Source organism: Sphaeroforma arctica (assembly GCF_001186125.1).
Source record: "Sphaeroforma arctica JP610 unplaced genomic scaffold supercont1.696, whole genome shotgun sequence".
NCBI lineage: Eukaryota > Ichthyosporea > Ichthyophonida > Sphaeroforma > Sphaeroforma arctica.
In genome coordinates, this window is record NW_014039862.1 from 9,078 (window position 1) to 21,226 (window position 12,149).

Consider the following 12,149-nt stretch of genomic DNA (forward strand, 5'->3'; position numbering starts at 1 on the left):
AAAGTTTTAACTTCCGTGCCTTCAGACGATGGAAACATGCTATCTTTTTCAGCTTGTGACTTATGCAGGCATTTACGCCATTTTCGATTAAAGGCTTTTAAATAGTCTTGATTATCGAAAGCATCTGAAATCAACTCAGCGATTGTACCGTCTATAAAGCGTGTACGATAGTATGTATAGCCTCCCTTATCCGTTCTCCATATACTGTCTTTAAATTCAGAACGATCAAGAGGGGCATTAGAGTCATGTCTTCTTGCGAGTATAATCTCTGTAGTCAGAATACGACTTGTGCCTATATTAAGCGCACTAGAACCATCGGGGTTATTTACCTCGTACGTTTAAACCCCTAAAATCCTAAACCCTTGCGTTTGCGGCTTATATGGCACACCTCTCTTATGGCATATGCCTGATACGAGTACTAGCGATTCCATTACGTCTTCGCAGAAATCACTACCGATATCATTGCACATAATACCTGGCTACCCGTGGTCAGCAAAGACTTGGCAACATAATTCTGCCACGGTCTGCGTATTCTTATCCTTTAATGGAGCAAGTTAAACCGTGACGCCACATCAAAAAAGTGGCATACGTAGCGGTCGCCTGTGTACTCGGACGTGGGCAGGTCAACCAGATCAATGATGACCCTGCGCCATGGAACATCTTCGGACACACTCTTAAGTTGTGCGAACCCATAGCGCCTGAACTGATTGAGATCACAGTCTGTACATAACTGATATACTTTATCTACTAAAGTTGCCAACTTAGGGTGCGCTAACCCATTTCGCTTGGCATCTTTAAGTGCTTTTACTACGTTCTGGTGTTTCAGCTTATGATTTCGCGTCAGCCAAGCAAAAATGTTTTCTTCATTCTGCTCTTCCAGAATAAAGGTAGGCTGTTGAGAATCCACTTGCGTGGTCTCGAAGTCTGTAGTGTTTCCATACTCCTGTCCTTCTTTCGCATGAGTGTCATAAGTACGCTCGTGTGCGTTAGATACACCTGGCTTATTAAAGAGTCGCATTATATGTGTATACGCTTCAAAATTGTCTTTTAATCCCTTTAGAAATAAGGTTTGAAAGACCTCGGGCTTAGACTTTATGTTATTAAACAGAGTCCTAGCTAGAGACTGGCGCTTCTTAACTGTAGTGCCACTAGTAGATTGTATTTCTTGTGCTAAGACTTCAAGTGTTGTGTTGCCTTCGAATTGCTTAACGTTCAATTTAGTAGAGAGTAGAATCTCTGATTCTTTGACTTGTTAAGGAAGGTCTCAGATGGGGTCTATTGGTTGTTCCAATGGGACCTATGCGACATATTATAGTATGTCTCCAGGGCGTCTTCTGGACGGCTCGGGTACCCTGTTATAGGAAAGTATCTACTTCCCTATCTAAATATATTGGCTCGCATTGTATCATGCTTATTAACTTATTGAGCCATGGATCTTTACTCCGTAAAGGGCAACACAACGTGATGGTAGCTTTATGTATATGAACATAATTTAATAGCTGTGCAATTAACTGCCATGATGTTTGGAGAGGTCTATTTGAAAGGCGTCTCCCAAAGGATGATTTAAAGTCCTGTAATTCGATAGTTGTGCATTATGATGTGCAGCAAACGTATCTATGGTATGTGGCCCAAATATATTTTGAGCCAGTTCAAACCACCTGGGGTTACATTTCCAATCAGTGGCTAGTAACTCACGTACGGATTTATTAAAGTCCGGTACGAAGCGTGATAACATATCCGGTAAATGGTTATGTATTCCTGGCAGATGTTTTATATCAAAATGAAACTTTGATATTGTATCATGCCAGCGACTCAGTAATTGTGAGTCCGGTTTCATCTCTTTCATATATTGAAGAGATTTCTGATCACACATCAGCGTAAATGCTGTTCCGTATAAGTAATCTCGGAAGTGTGTTAGAGCTGCCACTATGGCTAATAGCTCTTGTTTAACAGTTGGATAATTCAACTGTAAAGCATTCATTGCTCGACTAGATAATTGTATATATATATAGGTTTGTCATCTATAACCTGATATAATACTCCTCCTAAGGCTAAGTCGGAGGCGTCCGTTGCTATTTCAAACGGCACGCCTTCGACTGGTCCTTGTACAACTGGGGCTTGTTGGACTGCGTGTTTGAGCGCTTTAAACGCGTCATCACACTCTTTAGTCCACAAGTCTCCTAGTTTGCCTTTATGCCATCTTAAGTGTCCAAAAGGTTTAAGGTATTCAGCCAAGTGTGGTACTCCATCTAAAAAGAAGTTTACAAACCCATACATGCTGTTAACATCTCTTCCTGTAGTTGGTGTTCGCCAATCTATCAGGTGTGCTACCTTACCGGGGTCGATTTTAATACCTTCCCCAGATATATGGTAGCCTAAGAGCTGTATTTCGCTCATTGCGAAGTGGCATTTCTTCTCGTTAATCTTGAAGTTTTTCTCGTTGAGCCTCTTAAGGACTCGTCTAACTAATGCGGCGTGTTCGCCCTTAGTTTTAGAAAAGATGACTATGTCTTCTATGTAGACTTGCACGTCAGGCATGTCTGTAAATATTTCTTCCATTACTTGTTGGACGAATGCTGGTAAAGAGTGTAACCCAAAAGGTACACCTCTGAACCGGTATTGTTTGCCTTTCCACGTAAAACTAACGTATTTACGATGTGGTTCATATACCTGCATTTGATGGTATCCTTGTATAGTTGTAAATACTGTAGCACCTTCCATCCTTCGCAGTAGCTCGTTAATGCGGGGTAAGTGAAAGCTATGAGTCGGCAACAATTTATTTATTGGACTCATATCTAAACATACTCTGACTTTCTTAAACGATCCGTCAGAGTTATGTTGGTCTACGGCTAGTAGCGCCAAGTTAACTGGCGTCTGTTGATAGTTAATTTCTATCACTCCATCTGCTAGCCATTTCTCAACTTGTTCTTTTACCACAGCCTCGTGTCTCCAGGATACATAGTTCCTTGAGGGACACTTTAACTGTGTAAAGACTACCTTGGTCAAGTCAAGGCTGACATATCTGTCGTTAGAGCGGAATTTTGCCCAATCTGTGATCTTTATCTTCTTATTAACTAGAATCAGATCCATGATTTTGTTTGCAAAGTCAGGTATTAATGCCTTGACTGTGTCTGACGGGGACTTATATGGATTCAGACAGTTATCGTCCGATTGATCCTTTAATGGATCTATGTTATTTGGTAGACCTGTTACGGTTATACCTAGAGTGAGTAAATCGCTCATTCCGACTAAAATGTTGTACTTCTGTGACATTTTAACTATCACAGCTTGGGTAGTGATATTCCCTTCATCGGCCAGGCAGATTTTAATATCTGTGGCCATGGTATCACACTTAGCAGTTTTATCATCAGCTAAAATGAGGTGAGTTGTTTGTGTTCTCCTTTCGATATCTTTCATTAATGCAAAGCGATCGGATATACAAGAAATTTCTGAACCAGGATCAATCAACGCAAGGATTTTATTTCCATTGCAATATACAGGGATTATTTCACGCTCATCTGAAGAGTCGTTGTATTGTCTGTGTAACGATTGTACCTGGTAGTACCTTCACTCCAACTTAATGTTGGGCTTTTTGTCACAAGACTTAGTGTGATAGCCATTGGTCTTCTCACACTTGTCGCACTTAATAAGAAAGTGTGTACAAGTGGATGCATGTCTGCCATTCCAATAACCGTTAGGGGTTAATTGGTACATGTCAAACCCACACTGTGCGTCGGCACATTTCTTAATCTCCTTAAATGGAGGTTCCATATCCTTCGCTCCCGCGCGTGCCCGTTTATTGGGTCGCGTGGATGGAGTGGAGTCGCGAGCACGTGTATGTTGGGGTCTCTCGGTTGAGGTCTACCTGGATACGTACCCGTGATCGGTGTGCTCCCGCGGCTTCTTAACAGCCGTTTTTCCCTTCGATGTTACTCGATGTGCGGGGAAAAGGGTGGATACAGTATCACAAAACTGTTCCCACGTAAGTCGGGATAGATGAAACTTTGTTTCATGTCCCTTGTCTCGAGCCTCAGTCGCGTGTTTACGTCGCAACTCGGTGTACAGGCTCTCACGGTCGTTATTCCCTATGTTCTTACAGGTCACGTGCATAACCAGGAACTCGTACCATCGCTGTGCCTTACCTTTTGTTATATCTGGACGTTTCAGGTCAGCAATGGGCGTGTTCTCAACTGGTTCAGTTAAAATTGAACTCAGTCCTGGGCTACGCATGTCCTTACTTAACAAGGATGTAACCAACCAACACACAGCTGGCCAGTCACGACAAGTGTCTAGCTCATGTTGGTGTCGCTGTATGATCGAATAACTTGTACCTGTAGGGTCAAACGTCTGCATTAAAGCAGAGATCCATTGCTGGGGAACGATATCATTCGTCTCCAGCATGACCGTAAACGCATTAAGCGTACGGGTTAGTGTGTCGAGGTCATGTTTGTTTATAAACTCGACCCGCTTACTGTTGGCATCCAAGTTCGACTAAAGTCGACTGATCTGTCACTTGTACTTCTGGTTGTCTCTGTGGTCTTGTCCACGTTGGGCCTGAAGTAACTGATCAATGCGCTTTTGCTTAATCGCAATCATATTCGCAAAGTATGCCACATCATCAGCATGATGCGCATCGTGGGCGATTTCCATTTTAATGGTGTAATCGTCGACCGATTTGTTAAGTTCGGTCACCTCGTCAGAGTGAATATCCTCTGCGGGTTGATGTAGTGCTGTGCGATCGAAGCGATTAAATTCGACTTCGTTAACACATTTACGGGGGTGCTTATTACCCCTTGTAAAATCCATGGTCGAGGCCTTTCGGTGCTTTGTTCCTTGGATAGTGGTTGGTATTATAATCTTAGGTGATTCATGCGTCTGGATAACATTCCCAGTCTTAAATGGTTTCCGACGATTGTCCTCCCAATTGGGTAAAAGTGGCGGAGTATTTCTACCTGCCTCTGGGTCTATAATACCCTCAAGGACGGGTGACTCACGGCCGGGTGTCAGAACAGGCGAGTAATTAGCCTGAAGTTCTGGTGGTAGTACCTCGCAAGGTATAGATACGCTGAGCACATCTGGATCATATGCCACAGGTGTAGCGCTTGAGTCTTTACGTTTTTCGGGCGTAATTGCCTGTCGACGTTTTGTCTACTTCTGTAGGGCTTCAGTATTGCCCGGGGAAACATGCTCGCGTAGGTGCTGTTTATGTTTTCCTGATCTATATAATTGATCTACATGTTCGACAGTCAAGTCTTTCATGGTGGTAGCTAACTGATTCTTAAGATCAGCGTTTTCAGTAATTAACTTACTTATGTGCATTGGCTTAGTAGTCTCGGACGTAGATTCGGGTTTGCCACTTGAGCTTGCCTCCTCTTCTGGTTCCATTTGTCCTTGTCCCTTATAATTGGGGACTTTCCATTCTGAGTTTCGTCAGAAGAATGGGTTGGGGCGTCTTGTGACGTGTCCCTTGTCTAACTTCTTGGCTTCGTAAATGCAAGCTTTGAAGTTGAGACAATAGTTGGCCCTCGGGCTCTGTCAGTGGGAGTAGTCTCCTTAATCGGAGTGGCTTCATCCTTATCTGAAGCATTGTCCTTTTGAATATTATTGTCAGAGGCAAGTACTTCGGCTACAGTGCGGTTGAACGCATCAGCAGCGGCAGCGGTTGCTTCTGCGACAGCGTTGGCGGCTTCTTTTTCCATCTTCTTCTTTTCAGATTTACGCTTCTTAGAAGGAGTATTGTCTTTCTTGGTCATAATCTTACCTTATGACTACTAGCTTGTCTCTTAAGGACTAGCTTGGACAGAAATTTTTTGTGGTAGTTAATCTACCTTTACATTTAAGTAGTCTAAGTAATTAATACCTTTGCTAACTTTAAAATGTGTAAGATTCGGTCTCTCAAGGCGATATTAACTCCTTAGAATATATAAACGCGTAGGAAAATTCTAAGTATCGTGAAAATATCAAAGTAAATAAACGAAATACGACATTTAGTAAAGTTAGGTATGCCTCGTGAAAACAGCAATACTCTGAGCGATTGTGAGGCTGAGACATTGCCTATATATAATCCTCTCAGTACTGTTTCCGCCGAAAGGATTTTATTTAGTGTTTCGTTGTCGCTCTATTAGAAACTATGGTATGTTTCATTGGGGCGAATCCGAGAGACTCATAAAATCCTATCTTTAGAAAAATAAAGAAAAAAAGAAAAAAAACTCTTGATGTCCTTAGTTATTGCCTTAACCAATAACATGCCACTTATGAAGAATTACCGACTTAGCCTTTATCAGACTGGCACATCTGGTTGGCTGATCGGAGGATCAACTAGGTAACGTTAATAGTCCCTAGAAACCGATATTCGGTTGAGCCATCTCGCTACCGAAGTATTCAGATATAAATAAAGTTGGAAAGTAAATAAAGTTCTATTAATAGAACTAGACCAACTCTTTATGTTTGGTATTTTACTGATGCCTTTTAATGGCTTCGTCCAAATATCTGATATGTAAAAAGGAAAAGGTATAAATCAATAAAACCATTAAAACCCATTTTAGGAAACTTAAGTTCCTCGTGCTATTAAGAGTACATTTAGGAAACTTAAGTTCCTCGTACTATTAAGAGTACGTTTATAATTTATGTACTGATTAAGAGTACGTTTATAACATAGAGTCTAATGTGGAGGCCCGGCTTATTACAATAGCTATAGTGCTGACTTTATTTGCTCCCTCTTCAGGTTGCTTGGCCACACGGTTACTCGGTTAATTCGGACGGAAGAGAGCCAACTTATTCTTGTTTTTTTGATACAATCTTCGTACCCATGCAAAATCACATATACCGCCAGGCAATACACATCCAGTAAAAATCTCATTTTGGGGTATCTCAATACATGTCCTTTGCGTACCGTATTGGTTCTAATACCTTTGATGATGTGCCTTTGATGATTTGTATTAAAAAGAAGAATGGAAATAGTCTTAAACCATTTCACATTATAGAAGTTTTAGCGGTTGTTTCAAGCTGGTCCAAAGAAACCAGTCTTGTTGGTGTGTAAACTTCAATGGGTAATTCTATGTTTTAAACTATGTTATATAAACTAAAATACAATTTTAAGTCAGTTAGGATTTAGCAGTGGTAGCTTGTGTAAGAATGATCGGGACTGCCTCTTGGTAAGAGCCTCAATATCCTCGATCACACAGGACGTACCTCTAGCTGTTCTCTATTGAATAATTTTCACTAGAAGTACTAAGTGTTCATGACCACATGTCTAATTTGTAGATAGACATAAGAAGGTAAGTCAAGTTAATACATTAGCCAATATAAATAAAGTTCCATCTGAAGAAAATTTAAAAAAGAAAAAGACTTATTGGATTTTGGAGATTGGCGGGAAGACCAAAACCTGTAAGTAGTAGTTCAGAGGTTATAAAATTTAGATTATAATATCCTACATCTACTATCGTCTCAAATAGGTCCAAGTAAATGAGTCATACCAAATGCTCAGGCTATTGGAGCCATCAAAGTGAATTTAGAACACTTTGGAAATATTGGAAAGAAAAAAAACTTGTATTAAATTATTTTAAATACAAATAAAAACCAATGTGTTATCTCAATTGATCTTGATATTTTAGACTGACCGTAGGCCGTATTTCTACAGGTGAAGGTATTTGTCGGACGTATATTGACCTCATCTAGATGAAGAGCATATACTGGGCTACGAGTGTACAACTATTCTGCTTAATTCTTTATCTGAAACGTTTTGTGCAGGTTTGCTCGCTTTCTTGTATATTGTACTAGAGAGCAATGAAGCATGGGCTGAGCCTTTGCCAGCAAACATAGAATCAGCAGGCAATGCATCGCTGTTGGTCTGGGTGAACAGTGTACGTACATTCGGAAAAAGACAAAGGGCGAGTTCTCTCGGATACTTTTGTATTTCCTTGCTGAGCGAGTCTGCATTTGATGCGCATATGCTAGCACAAAAGTAAATATTATTTTTTTGGAAATCGTCTTCCATGTCGGTCCGTTTCAAACATTTTTATTTACTCGGCGAGGAAGTAATAGAACCAGAATCGCTCTTTGTCGATTGCTTTATATAGTAAGTGATCACCACGCTCGTGTAGGCTGGTACAAACGGATCCGGCCGTCTGAATCGCTTCACCACTCGGTATTATATCATCGGTAGTATCTTCAATAAAGCGTATTTGTTTCACAATAGAATTATATATGCAGACTAAATCTAGGGCCTTCTCCATATATGTAACCGAGCTAATATATGTCTTATCTTTACTATAGTAAGTCTCTTTAAGTGCTGTATGTGATGGTGTGTAAACATATAAGTCTACAAATTCATTCAAGCTTCCGGGTTTAAAAAGTACCCGTTGAGTGAATTGTATCCCACATGGTTCAGATTACAAATATCGTGAAAGTGTTCTGTTATCCACCTTTAATTCTACACACTATTGCTTATGTAATCCGATATTCAGTTATCTTGGAACATACTTCGTCAAGATTGCTTAACATCTAGTTTGAACATCTCACTATAGGAAATAAGAAGTCGCTGACGAGATACCTCTTCTTCAACTGGCTGGCCACATGTCGATAGTTTCTTTAGAAATCGTGTGGGAGCCGATCGTATTGCAGCTGAAGTTACGCCTTTGTTATTGATGACTAGCACAGTTGAATGAAAGTGAGAAGGCTACAAATCAGATTGTCAGGTCTTTTCCAATACTCATCAGCTATCTGAGAAGCAGTCAACCCATTGTCTGCTTTGAAAGAACGAAAGCATGCCTCAATCCATTCTTCACACATCTGATTGCGAATTATTGCTTTCCTCGTAGCTTTGCGTCCTTTTTTTCGGTTGCCCGTGATGCTGGTAAGTCCTAGGATACCTTCTTTCCACTACGTACACTTCCGTTTCTATTCTCGCATACAGCGACGCAGCACGACACCATTATTTCCAACTTTATTAGACTAAAAGTAACGTATGGGTGTGCACATACAGGTTATAAACACAAAATACACCAAGATCTTTTATACCAAATTCATTATATTGGTTGACACCAAAAGGTGCTACCCCGCCTAAATTTGGATGAGAGTGTTTGGCTTGTTTAATTTGTAGAACGCTATTTATTTTTCAACAAATACCATTTTAAAATGGACGCCCACACATGATTAGGTGGATAATATATAACGTAAGACAGAATATTTCAAAAGGATTGATACACACCAGCAAATTGCTAATAACGCCGATTGAATATTACCTGTGCCTGCAATGTCTAATCGTTGTACTGCCGGCAAATCTTATTCACCTTGTCAGAAGCGGAATCTCATATACGAACTCCTTGATGATTGTACAGTCACTACCGTTGTAATTCAAATAGTGCCCCATTTTTATTGAAGCCTGAAGCGCTTGGTGTCTATGGCAAGCTACATTGGCGGGTTCATTATAAGATTGCGAAAGGTAATTAGTGAATCTCATATACGAACTCCTTGATGATTGTACAGTCACTACCGTTGTAATTCAAATAGTGCCCCATTTTTATTGAAGCCTGAAGCGCTTGGTGTCTATGGCAAGCTACATTGGCGGGTTCATTATAAGATTGCGAAAGGTAATTAGTGTGGTCATGTATTTTTTAAGGGTAAATTTCAGATTGACTTGCCTCTGATACAAACATATAAACGGGAAGATTTGAATTGAATAGGATAGGTATAGACCCTGTAGGTTGCGGCTTCCTCGTACGCTGCTCATTGCGTTAGTTAAATTTATACTATCGAGACCCACTTATACCGATGTGCAACTAATATTGCAAATAGGAACATTAGGATCGCATTAGACATTGAAATTCAAATTTGAGATCGCTTTTTAAAAATTCCACATTGCAGATATAATTTACTACTAGAGTATGTAATGATTAAGTTCGACTCTACTCCAGCCCACTTGTATATCTAACAAAAACAACACTAAGAGTGTAGTTACAGCAAATCTTCAGTGTTGTATGCATGTGACTATCATGTTTGAATCTACTCCTGTATGTCATATGAATTTACCGTTATAACAGTGAATGGAGGTAGATACTAATTAAGTAATATACAGAAAGTCTATCGTGATACATGTGTGAAAATAAAGCCTAACTATTGTACACTATGTTTATCTTCTAAAATAAGAGAGAAGAGAGGTAGTTTTTGATGTAATACGATAGTAGTGAATTATATCCAATATTTATCGATGTCAATGGGGGTATAAAGATAGTTTACAGAGTAGAAGTACTTCAGTGACATTGTGATCCGGGACTATGGCGGATTGACATTATTAGGTAGGATTGGTAGAATCATTTTGGTATTTCGTAATACGCCTCATAGTCGACCAAATTACCTACGCATATGGGTATAAAGTGCACTGATTTATATCACATTAAAAAAATCAAAGCCCCACGTCCGAACTGTCTCAGTTTGTAGGTAGTGAATTATATACAATACTTATCGATGTCAATGGGGGAGTATAAAGATAGTTTACAGATGTATACTTCAAAAACACTTTTATTTGACAATTGGAAGTGAAAATTTGCGGGAAAAAAACCCCTAGACAATTAGGTATGGACGAACTGCTCATTGATCACTGCCTCTATAGTCTATTTGGGGTTTCTTCATGCATCCTTATGCATTAACGGGTTGTTTTATTGATGTGTACGTGATTCATTATTGTACTTTCAAGCTCGTACGGAGCCGATTCTTTTATCTGGAAACAATTGAGTCGCGGTCAAATCCCTATCCAATGCAGCGGATCTCAAATATTTAAACAACACATCTAGCATTTGTTGAGATGAAAATCCAAGGACCTGAATTCGAGGTGCTTATTGATGTCCATGACAGAAATCGGAATGCTCTTTTGCATGTTGCCTGTTTGTATTTCTATACTCAATGATCGTATTTCCTACCGTGCAGCAATGATAGGTTCCTCACGGTTGTCCTCAATCTGTGCTTTGGTCTGGACTTAATAGTCGTGTACAAAACTATAAAGACCCGCTATCAACGAACGTGGTATAATGTACATGATACTGCACTTTCTTTCATAATATTGGAGTGTTCCCATTTAAAAGGTTGTGAAACCGCATTTCAGTTAGAAAGAGCAATTGCAGCATTAGCAAGAATTCTGTATTTATGAGTACTATATAGTTTTAGGATTTGTACGAGTCGATTCACAGTATATTTATATTATGTGAGCTACGCTATGACACCAGAACTGCTGAAGTGGAAATTTGTGTTGCTCGCTTTGTGAAATATATTTAGACCATTCCTTCAACCCTGGTACAATAAATTCCACAGTGGGGGTTTAAGCTGATTTACGTATTGCTATATTCTCACATTCAAAACATTAGATGCTATTGAATCAAACCGTATTCACCTACGATATCTGGCCGTTGCCAAAATGAAATAGTATACTACTTTTCGGGACCTGGCCACCTGTGCCTTGTTGTATGTGAGATTAAATTACTCCCAAATTGACACTCTCCCAAATGTGAGATTAAATTACTCCCAAATTGACACTACATTTGTTTTGTAACACCGACAGTTTTACCCGGCCTTCAGTATTAGCGTACATGTCTTCAGAATTATAAAATGTGTGTTAGAGTTTAGCTTGACAGCCGCAGAACTAAAGATAGACTTTAATGAGTGTCAGATAGATTACCTGTGTAAGCAGTAGACATCAATGCAACACCCACTCACCTCAAAGTACATGTACTTAGCAATCGATTTTCGGCTCCTCTTTCTCCGTAAATATCTCCGACCCTACGAACGCTGAACCTGACAATTTTCTTCTTCTATATCCATACAAAGCATAGGGAGTCCAATTTATACTTTCTTCTGACCAAGTCGTATATGTCCTGGGTGCTTAGAATGGTACACCGCAGCTTGTACGCGTGTGCAACAATTGAAAGTTTATGCTTGGTGAGACAATAGGGCTGTACTTATATGTCATACATTTCTACAAAACAAGGGGAAAGACAAATTATGCGGTTCCAAGTAGATATTTGTTTCAGGCGAATAAAGTCCGAACAAAAGAGAGAGAGGCGGGGGGGGGGGGGGGGGGGGGGGGGGGGGTNGTCTTTCCTTCTTTCGTTCTTCTATATGGGCGGTAACGTCAACCACCTTTTTTTTTTCACTATGTA